Raw genomic sequence first — 21086 nt, forward strand, 5'->3', positions numbered from 1 at the left:
CATCACTGCCATCCTCTGAGGCTGACACAGTATGACTTTCCCAAGGTCACCTACTGAGTTTCCATGGCCAAGGGATTTGAACTCTGGTTTCCTTAAATCTCTTTCTGATCTTCTATTGAGAGCAACTTCAAAGTAAAGATGAATAAGATGAAGAAACAAAGTATTCCATCATTTGCTGTATATTGTGGTGGCACTTTTTAAAAAATATTTATAATTCTATTTTCTCTACAAAGTTTAATAAAATTGCAATCAAAATATTATAAAATAAAATGGCTTTATTTATTTGCATTGTGCTCTGTGATTTTATTGTTTTTGTTAACTCAGAAACAGGAATAAAAGTCAAGAACCTTAAATCCATTTTAGAACTAAAAATTGAACTACAAAAGAGTCTTCTTCTGCCAAGTTGTAGAAATTTCAGTAAGGACATGATGATGTTTAAAATCTAATTATATGAAATTAAATCTTTTATGATATTGTAGAAAAGATGGAAAAGACACTTCTAATTTCCAGAACATATACCCCCAGAGAAGACAGTAAAAATAGAGCAATTATAAAAGTATGAGAAAATTAATTAGACCTTATCTAAGATGGGCATGTTTGAAAAGGGCAAAAGAGATGTGAAAATATATTATTGGTATGCATAAAATTGACCGATCCTAAAAGCATACTAAATGCTTTCCCCTTTAATGTGACAAAGAAATTGTATTCTTAGGAAAAAAAATACTGTTCATGCATTTGTTCATGCCTTGAAACAATAGGATTTGACCAAACTAGACAAAAGACAGGATGCCTATATAGTTATCTGCTGATCTTTCTGTTTTTAGAGGGGGAATTTGGGGAATTTTGAACCAATGGGGAACATGTTCCAATTATATTATTTTCCAATTCAAATTGTTCCTTCTGTTCTTTATGCACTGAGAACATATATGGAAACCAGTACCTCCCCCTCCCTTCTCTATTATGAAATTAATCCCTGGGAGAGAACCAGCTCAGATTAGGAAAATGTTGCAGAGCCATATCTTGTGCCACCAGCTGGTAGGACCAAGTGGTTTCATCCATCCTTTTGAAAGAAAGAGGCCTCAATGAATATCAATGGACATTACTTCTCTGTCACTAATGGATTTGAAATTTTATTGTTTGTGTTTTGCTGCCCCTTGTCCCCTATCTCCACATAGCCAAGATGGGAATGGCCTCTTCCTGCAGTGATTTTACTCTAGACCATCTTAACTGACAACAGAAATAACGTCTGAGACAAAATGTAGTCCGGTGACTTCTCCTGTATAATTTTTATCATGAGGTCTGTCAGGATCACGGTCCAGACATGGTCCTGTCATAGTTAATTGCAGTGTTTGAACATTCAACAAAATGTTTAAAAGGCTTTACAAATAAGCTTGCTACTCTTACTTTTATATTTGGCCTGTATGAAAATGAAAGGAAGAGATAACCGTTCTGCTGAAAAACACTCAAGAGAAACTAGATATCTCAGAACATATTTTGAATACAATCCACTAAACACATGGAACTGTACCAAGATGAACTGGCAGCCATACTTGTTTTCATATGCTGAATCCTTACTTAAAAAGGGCAGAGCAAAGATGGGCAAACCTCTTTGCCCTTAAGCCTATATCTGATGAATGTTAATGGCCACAGGTGGGTAGGTGATGGGCATGGATGGACCAAAGATGGTCAGATTTCTCATGCAAAAATAAGGATATGAAGACAGTAACTGTAGGAAGAGAGGAATTTTCATTGGTAAGAAAATTAGGAATTAGCTTCATACTCACACATACTCTATGTTCTCCCCATTTCCATTTTACACTTCATCTTTCTTCCCATCTGATTGGCATATTTGCTTTTGCTAGCAAGAGCAGAAAAACATTGATGAGCCATAAAAGAGGCAGCTGAAGGTTTAATATGTTGACAAGCTTCAGGGTACCCACATGGGTAGACCATAGACCATGTGCTATGTGCTTATATTGGTACTTATTATCTATTAATTACACTCTCTATTAATCTTTTTTCTGTGGGATTAAGTTTGATTGTTGGTCACTGAGTGGTTGGGAAACCATTGCCAAGTGGTTCTCATCTTGCTTCAGCCTGATATATATATATATATATATATATATATATATATATATATATATATGCGCGCTCAGACTTCCAGTAGGTGTATATTAAGTGTTCTTATGGCCGATTGTAATGTTATGACTACCAGATGTGAGGCCACTAGAATGTTCTTTATTTAAAGTTCCATGCAACTGATATTCTTACCTGAGCTTTTATTTATTTTTGGCTACTTTTGATTTCAAATGTATAAACTGAGCTGAATTTTGAAGCAGTGATGATATGAAAAATCAGTCATCACCTGGATCACCTTGATGACATTACATACAGCTTTACAATAGCAATGATATGTCCAAACAGCCCTCTGAGAGGCCTGATGCCCACACACACTCTTGGTAGAATGTTCTTTGACAGTGAAGTAAGAATTATCCACAAAATAGCCCATGCAGTAAACAACTCTAAAATATTAAGCTGCATGAAAATACTGCCACGTAGAATTGTTTCTAGAAGTTGCAGAATCAAATCAGTTTGTATTTGAGGATAATGAAAGTTGTGCTAATATTCAGGAGTGGACAGGAGTGTTTGGATTCTGAATTAGCAAGAGTTTCTAGAACTTTAGCAAAGATTAAATGGGAGAGGAAAAATGCTCTGGGAATTTAAATAGCTTTTAAAACTGATGTAGCAAGTTTCAGATTACTTTAAAAGAGACAAAGTTATCATTTTCATTTTATCACACTGAATGCACAATGCAGGGCACATCATCATTTTCTGTTAAATGCCAGCAGCACCTCTATCATGCAGATGATAAAGTGCCTGTATAAATAAAAATAAGTAAGCACCAATCAACACACTTTTTTCCCTTGTAAAAGCTGCTTACCTGACATTCTAATCTTCATAAAACAGATTTTCTTTGATGGCATCTTGCCATAAGTGAAGGCAAATCTCAAAATACTCTTAGCATTTGCTTCCTCTCCACCTCCCCAAAATGGTGGCACAGATTGCAAGATTCCAATAGTACTCTGCAAGGTGAGTTTTATGGAGATTGAAAATAAATGTGATGATCTGACAGTATTCACATTTAAAAGTGCAATCAGTCTGTAAGGGGGGGCAGACTGTCTGAGGGAAAAATAAACTATCCATCCGATTTGGTTGCTTGAAACTTTTCTCATTCTTGCATAGAATTCCACATTTTGTAGCAAGTTTAACAACCATCCCTTAAAACTGTAAAATTAACAATGGCATTAACATAGTAGGTGCCCAAAATATCTTCACAGGAAATTTTGCTTCCTTGATTTGAAACATTTAAAGCAAATATTTTAATCTCAAAAATAGAAAACAATAAAAAACCACACAGCCATATTGTAAAATGACTTTTTTGAACGTAGATAATCTTATGAGCACACATTGATCTGTTCCTGATGTCCATTTCTAATGGAGCGGACATGTCAGTGCAACAGTATGTGAATCTGGGTCGTCTGATTCAGGCCATTACTTATTTAAGCCTCTTTGTTGCCTGTCTTGCCAAAGGCAAAGAGGTTTGTTTCCTGGGATCAAAAAGAAATACAAAACACCCATGGTGGTTGCAAAGCCTTAGGATTTATTATACACTCAGTAAATTATAAAACAGAATATGCAAAAATCATAACAAGCAGACAGCTCAGTTCACCTACTGGGAACCCTGAAGAGACTGCGGTGGAAGGAAACTTCTGTATCCACCAAGAGACATAAAAACTCAGGCTGAAGCTCCAACTGTATGTTTGTACATTAGGTGCTATAATAGATTGTCTGTCACATAATGACTTGGCAGTTGCCTACACCTGGAATGGACCATGTGACTGGAATCACACCACTTCATTTGTCTACACCTGGGATGGACGATGTGATTGGGATCACACCCTCTAAGGCCATCAATCACATGACTATCTCCACAGGTGCCAGGCATGAGCCTAGCCTCACTCCAAGGCCATTAATCAAGTTACTATCTCTGTAAGGGTGTTTTAAGTTCCTCCCTAAGCTATTTCAACTACATGTAATCTTTTAGACAAATTTACAAAAAGACATGATTTAGCAAATCAACACATGTTCTTCCTCAGAAAGGTCTGGTGGCATGGAGGAGCAACAGTGACAGGCAGCAACATCTCCTCAATATAATACATCTTCTGGCCACTGACCATATATTACTTATACCTGTCTCTGGGATAGTGATTGGATATGGAGAATGCCAGCAAATATTGCTTCAGCAACACGTCTCTGGCTGAATTTATCCATTCTCACCATCTTTCTGCTTGTAATGTCCCTTACAATTAGAAAAAAAATGGGACTCTGTGATCAGATGGCCCTTTTCCTCTTTTTCTTTTTTTTAAAAAAAAGGGTATTGTAGGCTGAAAACAGATGGCCCTAAAGGGCCATCATCATGCCATCCCTTTGAGCACTGGATCAGGGCTGTGGTAACCACATGCCATGGCCCTAATCTGGCCTTTTCCCAGCACAAAAAGGAGCAGCAGAAAGCTGCTCCTTTTTGCGCTGGGGAAAGGGCACCCCTTTCACCACTGCAGCTCTTCTCTGCTCCTGTGGTGTACGGCATCTAATCACTGTTCTGTAGGAGCATTCTCATGCTGCCTGCCATTTGGGCAGGTGGGCGGTGTGACTATGCACCACCAAACATAGTGTTCAAATATGAATCAAGAAACATGGGAGACACTGCAGACTGGGTAAGTCAGAAAAATCGGCAGTAGCAGAACATGTTATAAAACATCCTGAGCATAAAATGCTGTTTGAAAACACCAAAATTCTGGACCATGCCAACAGCTAACAGGTCAGAATGTGCAAGGAAGCCACTGAAATACATAAACACATGGGCAATTTCAACAGGAAAGAAGACACCCTTAAAATACACAAAGTCTGGCTACTAGTCCTGGAAAAAACACCAAGACCCAGCAAATGCAAATGAAAACCACACAAGGTGAGGGGGTTTCCTAGCAGATAATGGATCATAAATAGACCTGTAGGTCTTGCCATTCAAGAACAGAACAATACAGTTAACACATAAATCTTTTCCTTTTTACCAACACTATATATAGCCCACTCTCTTCCATGAGAGCATTCTCTGAAGATGCCAACCACAGCTGCTGGTCAAACGTCAGGATGAAACTCTTCTAGAACACAGCCTCATTGCCTGGGAAACCCACAAAATCTATGGATGCTGGCCGTGAAAGCCTTCAACTTCACACTATGTTCACTGTTCGCTGTTCACTGTCCTAAATACTAAAACAGAAATAAGCAAGTTTAAAGTATCTCAGACTGGATTTTTGGGGGCATGACTGTGAGCTGCAGTTGGCTCTGGTACTCAAAACACATTTTCTCTTCACAGAATGCCCTTTGCAGATGACTCCAGTTGAAATAAATTATTGTTATGTATTTTATGTATGTATATATGTTATAAATATATGTTATGTATTCAATTTAAAAAAAAAAGACGATAGTGGGGAAATCTAGAGTAAAACCCGTAAGTTTGACATCTGTCTCCAGTTCTAGCCCCAAACCTCTCATGCTATAATGCATTTGCTAGTGTTAAGATGCTACCAAACATTTTATTGTTTTCTCTGCAATTAGATAAAATAAGTACACCTCTAGAAGTTGTTATATGATAGTCTTTGGTCCCTCAAGGCATATTTACTGTTGTTTTTCATATGACTTTTTACAAATCATGCATTAAGGAGAAGTTGTTATAACTTAGTAATAAAACTAATTTATACATTTCACTGCAATACATTCCAGCAACATATAAGAAACTGTGTTGTGATTGATGGGTTGCCCTACTCAAATATTGTATGCATGTGTTTCAGGAAAAAACACCAAAACAATTTCCTCCCTCATTTTCAATCATTTCACCTTGGGTCACTTATTCTCTACCTGCCACAGTCAATAAGATCAGGGCTTGGGCAAATAAAATTTGTGAGTAGCCTAGTATTGCTCAAGGGGACTGAATACATATGATTTGAAATAGCACCAAATGCTTACCTACTGGGAGTAGAGTTCTCAGTCATTTCACATGGGAATCAATAGCAAAATAAATGCTTTGATCAGGACATGCTCTAGAAGAACTCTAGGGCTGCACTTTATATGTAAATTTTTGACATCTGCTGCAGATAGTGGTTAAAGCCAAGAATCAAAATTACAAGGCAACATCTGAGGAAGGAAATGTAGAGAAAGTGCTATGAAGTAAACACATTTTGAAGCTGCCCAAACACCAAGGACATAGCAAGTTGGGATCCTTAAGATGTATACACAGTATTTAATTTTGAAAGTGAGAAGAAAATGGTAAAATAGATTATATCATGAAATACATTATTTGTGAATTTGTTATTACCTATATCATTTGAATCACTGCTTCCATTTTGTCAGGTCCCGGGCAGTACTGGCACTATGTTGTCCAGGGTGACCTGGGGAACTGGCCATGCTAGTGTGGAAGAGACCTCATTATGTGAACAGAAACATTTATATTTTCATGTCTGTTCAAGAAAAATGCATACAATATATATATATGTTGGGGAGAAATATACATAGACATTTCTATGTCAGTGGTAACAGCCCACACAAATGCACTACACTGGGAAAACCACTCACAAAAGTTGCATATTGGAAAAAATTGTTATACAAAAAGCACGTATTATGAGTGCCAAAAAAGTACAATTTCCCCCCTGCACATTCAGAAAAAATGCCCCCTCCCCAACATGTACAGATAAAGAAATGGGACACAAAGAACATAAATCTGGAAAACAATAGAAACAGAGAAACTAAAATGGATATATTCTTCTATTAGAAAATTTTTAATGGTTAAACTTAGTTGTTGAAAGGGTTCAAATATATCATTTGGGGATTCTATTTCCAGCATTGAATTTCGTAAGAAGAGACATTTTTTCAGAATTTAAGATAGTTTTTAGATTGCTTTCAACCTTAGGGGACCACTTAATACTGCTGGGTCTCAATTCTAATTTGCCTTCTGGAGGGACACTCCACTCTGCAAAATCAACTTGTGAAACACATTTTAATATCAGAGTTACAGGTAGATGGTCACTTTCAACTCTATGTTCTATTTTGCATCTAGGTGTTGCAGATAATAATTCATATGAAATCAAGAAGTAATCAATGGTGGAGGATCCACGGTTGGACACAAATGTATATTCTCCTTCATCATCTCCTTCTGTAGAACCATTCATTATAACTAAATTTAACTTATGAGATAGTTCTGTAAGATAAAGACAAGCCCAATTACATCCTTTATCTTTTGACTGTCTGTGGGGAAGGACTAAGCCTAAATCTATTTCAGGCTGAGCAAGGTGGAAATGATCATATAAATCTGCCTCGGTGGGACCAATTCTTGCATTAAAGTCTCCAGCCAATATCAGGAGAACTTCAGGATGTTGAGCTAATGTATTAGTAATGTAGGTTTCTAATTTTAACCATGTGTTTTTTAACACTTCTTTTTGACGTATAGGAGGTAGATAAACATTTATTACTCCAAATATCATTAAATCTGACTAGTAAGGAAGAGGCCAAATTTGCTAATGGTGGGATGGAAAGAGAAACATGTTTAATGCTTGTCGAAATCAGAATGGATATTTTGTAATTGTGCTGGCCAAATGGCCATAATAAAATTATTATATATATAATCTTCTATTTATTAAGCATGAAAAATACTGAACAGGCAGACATTCCACAAGAATACTAGCAAACAAAAATAATCTTTCCTAGAAGAGCAAACACAGCGGCCAAGTTCCTGGATCAAGGGATCAGAGTATAATGTTCTTCTTTTCCATCACCTCCCCCAGCCCAGCAGTTGTGAAACCCTGGTTGTCTGCTCTTCCAACCATTTGATAGTCCAGTGTGTGAGTATTGAGAGGGCAACTCAGAGGAATGAATGAGTGGCCTTATTGTGTGGGAAAGGAAAGTAAGGGTGTTCTTCCAGACAGAGCTCACCCTTGTTTCATCTCTCTTCACAATCCAGACCAGCACCTTCTTCCTCTTCTAGGATAGTACTTGCTCCCTCTCCCTACCAGTAAACAGCACCAGCACCCCTGGTTTTGGCAGGTGTCTGGGTGATGAAAGATTTGGACAGAGGACAATGAACTAGATAATAGCCACTTGCACCCATACAAAAAGAGACATATGGGCTGTGTAGACTGGCAGTTTGGGCCAGCATAGGGCCAGTGTCAAGCCATAGCGTCCACATGATGCATTTCCTGGTTCTGTGCCCAGGGCGACATGATGCTGTGTGCCACACTGCATGGCACGCGGTGTCATGGTGCACCTCCAGTGCTGAGTACATGTGATGCAATGCCAGAGGAACACCGCCAAGCCACAGCTACACAGCTATTACGCCCTTTTCAGGTCTCAAAAATGAGGTGCTTTTTGCAGCTCCTTTTTGCATCTTGGAAAAGCCAGATTGGGGCCACAGCATGCAATCTGGCTGTAACAGGGGCAGCTCCAGGCCGTCCCTTCAGGGCTGTGTACCCGCTACATGAGTCCTGCATTAAACTTGCATAAGGCACGTTACAGACCGCCTGAAAGCTGCGGTCTGCTGCCGCCATCATTAGCGGCACTGAGGAGCCCCAGCGGCCAAACCACGAGGCTCCCCGGCGCCGCAAAAAAGAAGCACCAAAATGGCACTTCTTTTTGTGCCCCAGAAGTGGTGCCGCAAGCCGCTAGTTGCGCACTCACAGCATCACTTCTACCGCACAACGTGCGGACATTAAGCATCCGTGACGTCAAGATGGCGGCACCAATGTAGAACAGGCGCCACCATTTTGTACATCCTCAGGACATACTAGGGTTAGGTGCGTGCGTAAAGCACACCCTTTCATAACCCTAGTATGTCATAAGGACATACTTTACGCCCGTTTGTAACGGGCCTAAGTCACTTACAGGATTCCAGCCATTGTTTTGGACAACTTGCATGAATTATGAGCTTTCAGATTTTAAATCATTGCAGTGTCTGCAGTCTCAAAAGTGCATTCAGAGAAAGCCTGGAAGATTGCTCTTCACAAGTAAAATTTATGAAACGCAATTCAAACTCAAATCTCCCCCTCCCTCCTTTACAAACGCTTCATTTTGGTACTTAGAGTATCTTATTCATTACTTTTTGCTGCTCTTTAGTTCCATTTTGGTAGGTGGAGAAACATATAAAAAGTAAGAGCTTGGCCTAAAAAAAAGGGGGGGGGAATCCACCCAAAGTCACCCAACAAAGCACTTTAAAACCATGGACTGGAATTCCTGATCACAGTTATGAATATGTGACCCAGTGTTACACATTCATAACTGATTCATATTCATGACCCCTACATATTCAGTAGTGTAGGGCAGGGGTAGGCAACCTTTTTGAGCCAGGGGCCAGGTTGCTGTCCCTCAGACAACTGGGGGGCCGAAGCAAAAAAATAAATAATTAAATAATATAGGACATTTTCAAATGTAGGACACATTTTTTAAAAATGGAGGACATGCGAAAAAAAAATGATGATTTTTTAAAAAAGTTAATATAAATGCATGTTTGTTAGGCGTGATCAAAATGGAGGACATTTGGGCCTCAAAAGCTGGCTGATATCAATATCACCATCACCACCACCACCACCACCATCATCATCATTGTTAAAGCAGACCTTTTAGCATTAAAAGCACCGAAAATACACAGAAATGCACTTTGGAAAGTCACACTGTCTCACGTTCAGAAAGAGTGAGTGCATGTCTCAGAAACTGACTGATATCATCATCATCATCACCACCACCACCACCACCACTATCATTGTTAAAACAAAGCAGACCTGTAGAAATGGAATGGAAATCCTCCTCCTCCTCCTCTTCTTCTTCATCCTCCTCCTCCTGCTGCTCCTTCCTTCCTTCCTTCCTTCCTCCCTCCTCCTTCTTCCTCCTCCTCTTCCTCCTTCCTCCTCCTTCCTCCCTCCCTTCCTCCTTCCTTCCTTCCTTCTGTCTCCTCCCTCCTTCCTTCCTTCCTCCCTCCCCCTCCTGCTCCTCTTACTCCTCCTCTTCTCCCACCCCCTTTCTTCCCTGCCCGCAGCTGCCAGACAGCTGCGGGAAGGGAGGGGGGGAGGAGGAGGACCCCCGCCCCCTTCCTGCCCTGCCTGGAGGGGAACAGGCAGGGCAAAGTAGCCTCGCTGAAGTGAGGCTCCTGGACCCTGCCTGTCCGCCGGCTGAGGGCCACTTGCGAGAGAGGCCAAAGGCCCCATGCCCTCACGCGAGGCCTTTGACCTCTCACATGAGGGCACAGGGCCTTTGACTTCTCACGTGAGAGGCCAAAGGCCCCACATGAGAGATCCAGTCCTGCCGCTGATTGCCACCGGTGCAGGGCCTTTGGCAATCGGTGGCAGGACCAGGCTCAGGCCGGTCCCAAGGCCTCGCCGGGCCGGATGTGGCCCACGGGCCGGGGGTTGCCAACCCCTGGTGTAGGGAGTAGGCAAGGATTGTTTTCTTAGATTTATCAGGAAGCAGCCAATGGGAGCAACTGGGGACTGTTTTCCTGTCAATCAGAATACTACTTTCTCCCTCCAGCAATCTGTAGTGTGAGGAGAAATTACAACTAGGATCTTCTTCTGGTTGTCACAAAAGAGTTAGATGTTGCTGTGTTATTGTTTATTTATATGCTGTATTTCAGCTAAACAGACTTTTCAAGGCAGCTCAACAATGATTAATACAAATGCAAAATAAAAAGCATACTGTGACCTTGTTTCACCCAAAGACAAGGAATGAGGACTTAATAAAACATTCCAACCCTTTCAAAGGCATATCATTCTCTCCTCCAGTGCTTAAAGTAAAACTTCAGCTCACCAACAGTATGTCCCTTATGTGTGAGGATAATAGTGAAGGTTAGTACTTTAAAGAGTCCATAAAGATGGTGTTCTCTTTTACTCATAGCCTCAAATTAGGGGGAAAAGATATGGAAAGCCACATTCACAGAAACCAAAATGATACAGAACATCTATAGAATACTGTCTTCCATAAAGAAATTCAGTTAATAGCCCCACAGAGTTATGCATGAGGTTTATTTCTTAATTAATGGTAGGTTCAAGTGCTGAGATAATCTATTGTCTAAAAGGGGAGGAGAAATTTGTCATTTTAGCATGCCAAGCACAGTGTAATATGATTGTTTATGGATATTATAAGACATTAATTAGAACTTTCTATAATAAGGTCTGGAGACAAGAAATAGATTCATGAGCAAACGAATCACAATATAGATGATAAGGGCAGGCCACAGCAAGATACTCAGTTTCTTTTATGAAATTAGTTTCCTGTAACCTTAAAAAAACTGGATTGTCTAATTAAAATGTGAGATGCAAGTTTTGGGCTGAATATGTGTTTGGTAAATGAAGTGGTTTGATTTTATTTTTATTTCTTTAAAAAAATTATCATATCTGCTTTAAAAAATAATTCTGTATGTAGACTCCTGAATATTCTAATCTATTTGCACAAGTCAAGAAATGTGATAAGAGAACTGAAATTTCATTTCTGAATTTCCATGGCAAGCAGCAGTTTCAGGCTGGAAACTAACAAAGAGAGAACTTGGGTAGACGTATTTTTTTAGAAATACTTCTAACTTTGTTAGAAGTATTTATTGTTAGAAGTATTTGTAGGGGTGTCAAATTGGAGATGGAGCAAGCTTGTTTTCTGCTGCTCCAGAGACCAGGACCCGGAACAATGGATGCAAGCTATAGAAAAAGAGATTCCACCTTAACATTAGGAGGAACTTCCTGACAGTAAGAGCTGTTTGGCAGTAGAATACACTCCCTTGGAGTGTGGTGGAGTCTTCTTCTTTGGAGGTCTTTAAAAGAAGCTGGATGGCCATCTGTTGGGGATGCTTTGATTATGAGTTCCTGCATGGCAGGGGGTAGGACTGGATGGTCCTTGTGGTCTCTTCCAACTCTATGATTCAATGATTCTATGAACTTGCACAGTAATATTATTTTGTTTATCATTATTAACAAGGATGAAATATTTCTGTCTTCATTAGAAATTGGACTCATCTATTCCATTGTCTGTTTTTTCTCCCATCTTAGTAAGACAATGAGCTTTCTCTATTTAATGACTATTTATCCAAAACATTTTATGGATTGTAGGTATCAATGATAAAGTTTACTGTGGTTTCAGTTTTCAGTATGGCTTACCACCACACAAAATGTAAATAGGACTGCAGTCTTTAAACAATTTCCTATATCTACTCACATGGTAGTATCTCCCATTAAACTCAGAGGAATTTATTTCTGAACTGATATGTGCAAGATTACACAGTTAGACCAATATTTTTCCCCATTTAAAATGGAAAATGTCTTTAAAATGCTAGAATAGGACTTTTGAAGAATGCTTAAGATTTCGTTACCCTTTGGCCCTTGTGTTCTCTTCCAACTCTATGACTCTATGATTCTTTTTGTATCCCATCAGCATAAATGTATTCTATAAACAAATATACTTCAAATGCACACTTATTCTATTTCCAAAGTGCATACGAGTACCAGACATTCCTGTCTACCTTAATAAACCTTTTAATCATTTTTTTATTGTATACTTTTTAAACTATTTTATCTGTGAACCATCTGGGTCCTTTTCTGGGAGAAATGTGGCATAGAAATGAAATTAATAATCTCACATTGCTGATTTATTGTTTTTTCTTTGCACTTCACCTCCATTTTCTTCATGGACTTGTTTCAAACTGAGCTTTGAAACTTTTTTTTCTTCCCATATTGAAATGCACATGCATCTGAGCACGTGTCCCCCTAATATCTGTATTTGCCTATGCATTTTAACTAGTTTATGCATGTTATAAAATTTGCACTGATTAAAGCATATTTGGGTGTATTCATATTTTATACATTCACTTTTTTAAAAAATGCAAAGTTTTATCAGCATCTTATTCTCCAAAATGCCTCATACAACTCTCAGATGAATGGAGTCTTGAGGTGAGGGGCATTTCTTCTCACAAGGTGGCTTGGGAATAATTTTTAAAATGTGATTTTATCAATAGTATTAAACTACACAAAATTTTCTATCCTAGATAAAGATAGTAATGAAGATGAGGAATATTTACAGATACCAGTAATTTTCAATTATCTGCAGTAGAGACAGAAAGAATGAATGTGTGTGTGTGTTAAAAATGTGTTTCCTGAGTGTCAATTATGGTTGGCATTCTGTTATGGATTTGTAACCTAGAGTTATGGATGTATAACTGCTCCATATTCAGTAACACTATATGATCATGCTGCAATTGCCAATATTATAAATACCTCCCAAACCCTCCACCACTGGAAACAGATGCATCAGATGAAAGAGATTTCTTGAGCAGCTAGTGAGAGTGAAAGGAGGATGACACTTCCTATCCCTCCCTGCCAATGAAGAAGACTGCACCAGTTAGAAGCTGGATTCCAGCTGCAATTCTTCACTGCAGCCTCACTTGCTGATAGGAGTGGGCTTGAAATGTCACCTCCTTGTGTCCCAGTCAGCAGCTTTGCTCAATGGCTTGCTGGTTATTAAATTCAAGTTGGCCATTCGGGCCAGGAGATAGTATTTAGTTCTACAGTCGTAACTATTTAGCCACTGTAGGATATCAGCATATACACCTAATCTGAAATAATAGGAAACAGCATAAATGAGGTATTGCTCTTAATATAAATTAAAACTCTAATTGCACTAACTCATATTCTTAATTGGTAATGTACATTCTCAGATTTGCTAATGACTATATGTCAGAGTGGGTGTGTCAGAGATTTATTGAATTCTCAAGAGGTTGAATCTTAAATAGCATTAGGTTATTACTGTATTCTTCCTAAAGTAAAAAGTTGAAATTAACCCAGTGATTCCTCTTAATGAAACATCTCATGTTCTCCCAGTGCAGCTAAGGAATTTATATAAGATCAAGAAACAGTGGAGTATTTTAACACAAAGAAAAGGACCACATCACTGTCTCATGGATAGATCCATTTTCCATTGCATAATTCAGCAGTAGTAATTGCTGCTGTGAACCACAATAGATTAAATAGGAAAGGCAAATTACTTTCCAAGTAGGAGCAGCAAGAAAACATTCATTTCTAAAGCTTACTATTTTACTTAAGTGCATAACAATAATAAAATTATTGGAAGCATTATAAAGGGAAACACTTGCTAGGTATTATGCATAATAACACTCTTACCTGAAAATTTTTATTATGTTTTGAAGATCACACTGAGAATAATAACAATTTAAAATGCTACAAGATTATGCTTAAATATTTAATAGGTGATCATTAAAAAGTCATTCAATCTGTTTGTATTAAATATTTTCTCATATATTTAATCTCATAATAGCATTACATTTTTAGACACTGGACCAAACTGAGTCTGGTGCAATCAGATATATTTCCTTTCCATGAAACTTGAGTCTGTGGGGCTGATTTCTATGTAATGGGGTTTTTAAAACAACCACATTTTTAATACTAGATGCCCAAGTTGAAAAAGACTTTAAAGATAAGGACTAGGAGCAAATGAGCAGCAAGCAGCAAAGTGTATTTCTACCTGAAAGATAGTTTAACATAAAAATTGGTAGTGACTTATGCCTTGAAGAAAAATGATTTTTAATTCTTAAGAGCAATGCAATTAGAACTGAGCACAGGTCTACTAGGATTTTGAAAATCTCTTAGTCTCAGTGTTTCACATCACCTGTACTAATGCACTCCTTTCCCCCATTGCTTAAGAGTGTTTGCATGCAAATACAGACCTAAATCTAATTGTCAGACCAACTGGAGTATGGACAAAGTATCAGTTGGATTTACCTATGTATTGACTCAGTTTTCAACAACTTATTCAACAAGTTCACTCATGTTAAAACTTTTTGGCATGATTTCCAATCAAAGAATCTGAATCTTGCCACATTTACCTAACAATGGAAGGCCACAAAATATTCACAGATGGACACTTACACCACAAATTGGAAGCATGATTTTTTTAAAGTGATTTCTGCCCCCCTTCCTAATGCATGCCTGCAACTATCTATTATTATGGAGCACATTGACAGCACTCAAATACAAAGGAAAGAAAACAACAAAAACAAATGATCCCAGATTAACTACATATGATTTTTAGTATACACCCAACTATATTTTTGGTATCAGTAGAAATGCAAGAAACAAGTATTTTTAAATCTAGGTGCCATTCAAGTACATTTGTTGAGGGTGTCGAGATATGAGCATTATTCAACAAACCTTATGCAAAAGAGAAAAGGGGAAAATACTCAATAGTAGCAAAAGAACTCTAAACTACGAAGAAAATTCAAAGAAAGACCATCTGTGCTGTGTTCCGTAGGCCATGCAATGATGGTAATGTTTTTGTGTGTGTGTGTGTGTTGTATTCTTTCTTCATATAATTTTTGAATTCTACAAAGTGTGTGTTCTAGAGGGGTAAACTTCTGAACAAACAGAAAATAAGCTCAGGCTGCAGCAAAGTTTAACGATGGCTTTTAAAGCAACTACAAAGAAAAGAACAACTCAGCTTTTTCCATAGAAAAGATATGGAGAAGGTTACTTTATTTATTTTATTTCCCCATGAGATTATTCACTCTGTTGCAGGGGTGGTAGAATTACTTAACAAGAGGGAGGACTGGATGAGTGTTTTAGTTTTTAATCAATTAAAAAAAAGAAAAAAGAATACAATCCTTTCATTCAATTCTCCATGACACAAAAATGCACCACAATTGAGACAATACTTCTGAGGCAACTGATACTGAGGGTACATTCATATATACAGGCTGGCATCCTGTTGCAAAATTAAGTCATTGTGAACCAACTTATGATTTTGTAAAGCCATTGCAAAATGTTCATATTCTCAGGAGGGGAGTAGAAACATAGCTATGCCATTGGGACCATTGCACAGGAAAAGACAACAGCATGGCCAATGAACAATATGTTGCAATGCACAGAGAGAGAACTTGTGCAACGGATATCTTATGCAGTTCCCCATTGTGCCTTGTCACAATTTTCTAGAATTATTGTGCATTATGTAAGTGATCTAACTCCATCTTCCTAAAGTTACTGTATGCATCTTAGCATCTGATGCAGAGGCTAAAACACAATTTATATGGTTGATATTTAGGAAAGTATAATGCACACAGTCACCCATGAATAAAACCCACAAAACTCAATGGGACTTATTTTTCAGTAGACAGGCCATAAGATCATGTTATAAAATGTTCAGCATTCTAAACATAATGGATTCCAAAGCATGTGCAGGAAGTGGACTGCAATTCTTGGAGTAATCTGTGAAAAGTAACAGATGAACATGATCCTCTCAGGGGATTTGGAATACCTGGAAATAAAATGTGGTTTCTGGGGATGCTATTCATCACTAAGGTTGTTTTCTGAGGTGGCAATAAGTAATTTCAGCAATTTTCTTCCTGCTGTGAGAAAGTCTTTGAAAATCACACTATTTTCAAATAGTATTCACAATTTGGAATTTATTCTGTGCAAAATTTTCATATGGTTGTTTTGCACACAAAGCAGCATTTTCTATGGATGAAACAGCATTGGAAAATTAGATTTTAATATTAAACAACAGAAAATGCTGTTTTCTCTGCAGAAAATATTGTTTTCTATGCAAATCAACCATGTGAGATTTTTATATAGCAATAGTAATAGCAAGTACATTTCTATACCACTTATCAGTGAACTAACACTCTCTAAGCAGTTCATAATGTGTAAGCCAATTGCCCCAACAAGCTGAGTACTCATTTTACCGACCTACAAAACGATGGAAGGCTGAATGGACCCTGGAGCCCTGGCTGGGATTGAACTCACAACTTTGTGGCTTCAGTACTGGCATTTAAGGAGGGAGCGGACATAGAAGGGACATTTTGTTCTGTTTTTGTTTAAGCTTTGTTATGTTAGTCATTGTGTATCAAGATATCATTTGTTATTTCTTTTCAATTTATTATGTATCGTTTGTCTTTTATGTTATATTGTCTGCCAAAAATAAAAATAAAATAATAATAAAAAAGTACTGGCATTTAACCACTGTGCTGCCAGGGCTCCCTTTTACACAAAATAAATCCCAAATTTCAACTTTCTTCTCTACAGAAAGTAACATTTTCTAAATTAATATTACCGTATTGTAATATTATTTTTCAAGCAGAAAATGCTGTGTCATTATGCGAATGCTGCTTGCATTATGTGATCATAATATAAAACAATCACATGCAAATTTTATATAGACTAAGTCCCAAACTGCAAAGATTCTTGATTAAATTCTTCTCATAAGGGTTTTTTTTACACACAAAAAACAACTTTTTTAAAAACCATTTTCAAATATTTCCAAATATTTTTTTCTATCCCTAGTTGTTTACTTCAGTGATCTCTGACAGTTTTTGGTAAAGAAAAAAAAAACAGGATATCAAATAAAGGATTAATATTCATTTAAAACAGTGGTCTCCAAACTTTTTCTAACTACCACCACCTTTCATCTTGGGCGAGATCCCTAGCTGCCGCCCCCCATCCTCTGTGCACAAACATTTCTTGATATTAGGGTTACCGTTACACTGCAAATTCAAAATAACAGATCAAAGCATATGTTCACTTTGCACCCAGTTACCCTGGAAGCAGCAACTGAGCATCTGCATGAGCAGTGACTGAGAAGCCTCTTGCCTATGCCAGTCTTGTAGCAAAGGCCAGCCCAGTCAAGAGGCTTCTTGGTTGCTGTGCATGCAGATGCTCAATTGCTGCATCTGGTCACCCAGGGAGCAGCAACCAAGCAACTAGCTGCCCAGCAACTGAAAAGCCTCTTGCCCATGCTGCCTTTCAAGAAAAGACCAGTGTGGGCAAGTGGTCTCTTGGTCACTGCTCAGCCAACTGCTCAGTTGTTGTTCCCAAGGTGACTGGGTGCAAAGGGATATGTTTCTCCCTAGTGAGGAAGGACTTTCAGTCCTTCATTGGGGCATAGAGGAGCATAGTATAAGGGGGTTTACAGATGCCACATACTCTGGATTGAAGACTGGAATGGATGTGGGAAGGGAGAGATTTTAACGACAGGAGCCACTCCAAGAATTCTAAGAATTGACCCCACATATTCCTCCTCCTTCCCCAGAGACCTGTCTTCTCCACACAGTTCCAAGTGTTCCCCACATACACCAATATTATTTCTTCTGCTACCTCTTCTCTCAGCCTGTCTGATGAAAGAAATGCAGCTCCAACTTGCCATCCAAGTCCCAGCAATGCTCACAAAATTTAAACAAGGTCCCAAATTTGAAAGCTTATTTTTGCCACAGCTTTTCCCATGCCACCATATGCTCTAATTCCTTGCTCCAATCAATCAGTTTTCCCCAAATGGCACCGCTCTAGGCCACAGAAGCAATGCTCTGTGCCCAACCGTTCAAGTTTCCCAACTGCTACTGCCACTACTAGCAAAAGATGTGGCTAAGGGAGTGAGCTTAAGCATGCAGATGAAGAGCAGGAGACACCACTACATGAAGCAATCAGTGAGGCTGTGCAGTGGTATTAAGGGACTCTGGAAAGAAGTTTCATGCCACCCTCTTCCCCACCGTGATCCTAAAGGCTGATGGTTCTTTCTTGTGCACCAATACTTTAAAGACCCTGTCTGCCACCCCCTCTCATTACCCCCCTGCTTCCCCTTTCTCCCTTACAACACACCTAGATCTTTCCACCATTACCTGGGGGGGGGGGACTACCACCCACTTTGAGAATCACTGATTTAAAATAATGGGGTGGGGGGAGGGGAAACGTAAGGTCAACTGGATGTAACACCAGCCATGGTAGCCTATGGATATGAAATAGTTCTTACTGAAATAAATGCAAACTACTGGTTAAGCTGCAAATTGATCATGTTGGGAGTTAAGGATTAGCCATATTAGCCATATTAACAATGAAACAGTAACAAATGATGAGAAAAAAATCAGCAATAACAGATGTTGGGAGACCTGATAGGCACCAAAACATACCTATTTTTCAGATAGCTCCCATTTTTTAGAATGCACATTGTTGTCATTAATTCTGCTATACTACCCACCATGTAGTACCCACCATGCTTCTGGGTTATATTTGTGACCTTTGAATTAAAAAATGATAGAAACGGGGCAACTTCAGAAGCATTCCAATATACCAGTGCATGATTAATCTTTTTGACTTAATATCAATATGTTGCAATCATCTACAATAATTAACACTTATAATTTACATTATTATACATTATTTATACTGTATAAGTACTACAAATCTATTCAAAATCAAGGCACCATTCAGCAGTGTTATTAATTTTTTTTGTAATGTGCTCATATAAAATGGGAGCAAAACAAGATGCTCCTTTCTTGTAATTTCCATTAGCTTCTTCTCATAATGAATGCATACTATCTAAATATTTGCTTAGTGACTCTTCTCTTGGATACACTAACCATGGAATCTGAAACAAAGGGGCATACTAGCATATTATTTGCTTGTTTGTTTCATAATTGCAATCATTTTTGTTAAATACATAATTTGGTTTGTTATTAATCATTTAAAATCACATTCATTTTATTACTGATTCTTTAATTTCTTCTGTTTTGTTTTGCTATTTCTCTTGGTGCCACATGTAGTAGACAAAGCACTGTAGTAGACAAAGTTGCTCTTTTGTAGTGGCTGCCATTTATTCTAGTGTCCTGGAAGTTCACAATTTCTAGACCTTATTCTAACAAAATAAAATGTTAGCCAATGGGGCACTTCTGATCATGAGTGAATGAATGATATGAAAATAGGCTAGAATTAACTTGGCAGTGAATGACCTTTTGTCATATCCGTACATGGTTGGTCTGAAACCAAAGCTGCCAATCACATCATTTTATTAATAATCCTGAGGTGATCAAACAGGCAACATCCTATCCTATGTACAGACAGGACAAACCACTATTATGACATCACTCTTATGTCACATGTAGGCTTAAAGGGCAACTTGAGAGAAAATTGTGAGCATAAACCTTCTCTGCATAGGATTAAAACCCTGTGCTCAACCTGACTGTTCCTGTTCCAAGTTGCATGGTGACTTCTGGTGAAATACCATGGGTTTATGTGATTAACACAACTTTGCCCCAGTTGCAGAAAGCCTTGATGTTTTCCCCAAACCCCAGGGTTAATGTGGAGTTTTATAGAATCCTAACAGCCGAAGCAGACTGTAACGGACCCCCTCTTAAAGATGGCAGGTGCTTGGGTTTTACTTATCCCATCGCTGCCACCTAATTACGCTGCCACCATTTATGTACCGGATGTCCAAACCACAAGCCTTCTTTTTTTATGGCAAGCACCTGGGACTTCTGTTATCCCACCGCTGCCACCCAATTATGTAATATGAACCCCTTCCCTCTGGCAGGTTCACCTTATTTAATATAGTAGCGTGGAGCTGATATGTATGACTGACAAGCTTTTATGTAAACCAAAATATAAACTTTATTAAACAGAATGGTTGAACATCTCTTTCTTGAACTGAATGATATTATGTAACTGCTAGTTCAGGCACAGGTTACTTAGTTAAACTTGTATTATTTGACTCGGCTACTGTCACTTTACTTTTCCCTAGATATCCCTCTATTGTGGTGGAAATTCCTTGTTGAAATAAAAAAGCTATAGAAAGATGGAGTCACCTTTGTCAGCCAAAGAGATGGTTTTTGAAATAAAGGCTTGGAGTTTAGAAAAACTAGAGCAAAGGAATAATGAGTGCATCTTGACCTGGATGGAAGCTGGCACCAGTAAAAAAGACATAACATAAACTACTGAGATAAGGATACATTGTTGATATTCAGAAGCAAGGTTAGAAGGAAGGCTAAAGGAGGGGGTAAGGAGTGATGATGCAGTTTTAATGTATGCATGTATTTCTGTTCTGATTGTAAGAATTCTGTATGTTTAAATTGTAATTAGCCAATCAGGTGTATTGAAGAAGCTTCTTTGTCTTCAATAATATAAAAAGAGTCATTTTGTCTTGTTCGGGGCCTCAGCTTTTTGGAACTTGAATTCCAC

This window comes from Sceloporus undulatus, chromosome 3 (assembly GCF_019175285.1).
Source record: "Sceloporus undulatus isolate JIND9_A2432 ecotype Alabama chromosome 3, SceUnd_v1.1, whole genome shotgun sequence".
Lineage (NCBI taxonomy): Eukaryota > Metazoa > Chordata > Lepidosauria > Squamata > Phrynosomatidae > Sceloporus > Sceloporus undulatus.